Consider the following 2,367-nt stretch of genomic DNA (forward strand, 5'->3'; position numbering starts at 1 on the left):
TCCCATAATGTTTTTTTTGTACAAAATAGAAGCTTTAAACTCTTACTACAAACAAAATGTTTTTCTTTAATTCTAACTTTTTAAAATTAAAAGCTTAAAAAAGATTATTGCTAAAAATATCTTTAATCTATGAAAACAGCATTTTCTAGTGAGGGTAACAACTACTAAACGCGAATTTGGTTTTCTTTCTTGTTGTTGTAAATAAGTAATTGTAAATTGCAATTTTTTCCATAGAGTAAAATGTGTTTATATGAAATTAAATTAAACGAAAAATACATAAAATATCGACATGATTCATACCTCGTTAAACGAAAAAAAAAATTACAATTAATAGCCAACTTACATTTGTTTTCTCATTTTAAACAACTAATTATCATAAACAAAAGTTATTATATAATTTTAATATCAAGATGTGAATGAATGGATTAAAATAAAAAATATATTGTTGTATTTGGTGTAATAATAATAAGAAGTGTATACATCAATGAAACCTAAAATACATCTAGATTCTAGCAAGGGTAAAATGGGTATTTGAGATTAGTGTTGCCAAGAATTAAGATGACTCCTAACCTAAATTCCTTTCTACAAATAGAATAAATTAATTTAAAATAAAAACTAATCAATGATTAGAGGAAGAGATTAGGGTTAATCTCAAAAGCCAACAACCATGGTTTCATAATTCATAGCAATTAATTTCTTAGTCAGGCAAGTTTGGTGTGTTCATTACTTCCCTGCAAAAAGTACCAAAAGTCCAAAACACGATTGCTTCATTATTTTGACTTTCTGATTACTCCCAAAACACAAATTCAACAACTTTATCTCCCAAATATTTTCATGGGATTCCGATCCCGAAGCATGAATTTTAAGATTTGGGTTCAAAATTTGGCTCACAATTCATTAATGGAGCTCAATATTCAACAATTATGCAATGAATTTTGACTAAATGCGTTATGCAGCAACCTGTGAAAGAGAAAGACTCCATTACAGAAAATGAATCGGAGGTGAAGAACAATTAAAAATCTTATCTTTAAAAACTGGGTTTTATTCGATTTGCCCTAAAATAGGTTAATTGATACTGTTACAAAATCAAGATGAAGAAGACGACCCGTTAGTAGAAGCTTGAAGATGAACATCGTCACTTCCGTTGTCGTGATGAGTACTGTCATTACTACGTACCACGGCGGCAGCATCGGCGGTGGTGGCGGTGGTGGTGATGCCTTTTTCTCTCTTCCCGAAATTGTTTTTGTTGTTGTGCATCCAAACTTTGAAAATCCCTCTTCTGATTCCAATCTCATTGCAAAAATCTGCAATCAACTTATCGTCACATCTCTGCATCTTCCACCCTAATCTTTCTGCAAAAATCGTCATCTTTTCTTTCTGATCCAGACTGAATTTCGTCCGGAACCGCTTCCTCCCGCTAGTCTTGATTGCCATCGGCGTCGCCGTCGTGTGGGTTTGATCCGCTGCCGTGCTGAGTGACAGAAGGAGGTGCCCTCCGAAAGCGTAGTTTGTTGGTTGAGGAGGTGGCGAAGGTGGAGTCGGGGAGGTGGAGGTGGAGGTTGAGGTTTGGTAGGGGCGGTTGAAATCGATGAAGTGGTTTCTGGTGACGGTGGCAGGGAAGTCGTTGGTGGGTTCCCGGCGGTGGAAGTTCCGGTGGCAGCCACAGGCTGCGCATTTAAGAGATTTAGGGTCTGTTGGGGTGCAAGTCGGAGAAGACATGAACTCACCGCAGCCGTCTAAGGCGTGGCCGCCTATGCTGGCGGCATGGTTCTTGAGACATTCTTTATATGCAACCACCGTAGACGGCGGCGGAGGATGGTGGTGTGGTTTTCCGTTTTGGAAGGATAATAGTTTCTTGATTGATTGGGAACGAGGTGGGGTATCACTTTCAGGTTCTGGGATTGTGGTGGTGGGGTGTTTTGGGTCCATAACTTGACGCTAAACACACACACACACACACAAAATCTTGTAATTTCAAAGGGTGTTCTTGTGTTTAAGCTGAAATGGTGATTACAAATTGAGAGAGATATTTAGGGTTTAGAAAAGTGGGATTTTGATAATTTTTGAGAAATGGAGAAGAGAAGAGAAGAGAAATGCATGCTTAAAACGAAAAGCACTTTGGATTATAAGGATGAGAGGCGATTAAGGGAATTTATACATCATATAACAACAGTATATCGACATGCTCTCCACTCAAATAATATATGGTAATTAAACTTTTTTTAATAAATGAAAATTATAATTTTATGTAAAATTTTACACTAAACACTTTTTTGGTAATTTATTAACAGAATAAATGAATATTCATAAAACTATATTTAATGTTTTATTTATTTATGTAACAAAATAATTTTTAGACATAAATTA

General features: G+C 35.6%; 1 pseudogene; it reads right to left on the reverse strand.

Annotated features, from left to right (window-relative positions):
• Positions 1–1,012: 1,012 nt before the first annotated feature.
• Positions 1,013–2,131, reverse strand: LOC145166362 (zinc-finger homeodomain protein 11 pseudogene; annotated as a pseudogene).
• Between the last annotated feature and the right edge of the window lie 236 nt (positions 2,132–2,367).

This window comes from Lactuca virosa, chromosome 3 (assembly GCF_052849685.1).
Source record: "Lactuca virosa cultivar CGN04683 chromosome 3, Lactuca_virosa_CGN04683_v6, whole genome shotgun sequence".
Lineage (NCBI taxonomy): Eukaryota > Viridiplantae > Streptophyta > Magnoliopsida > Asterales > Asteraceae > Lactuca > Lactuca virosa.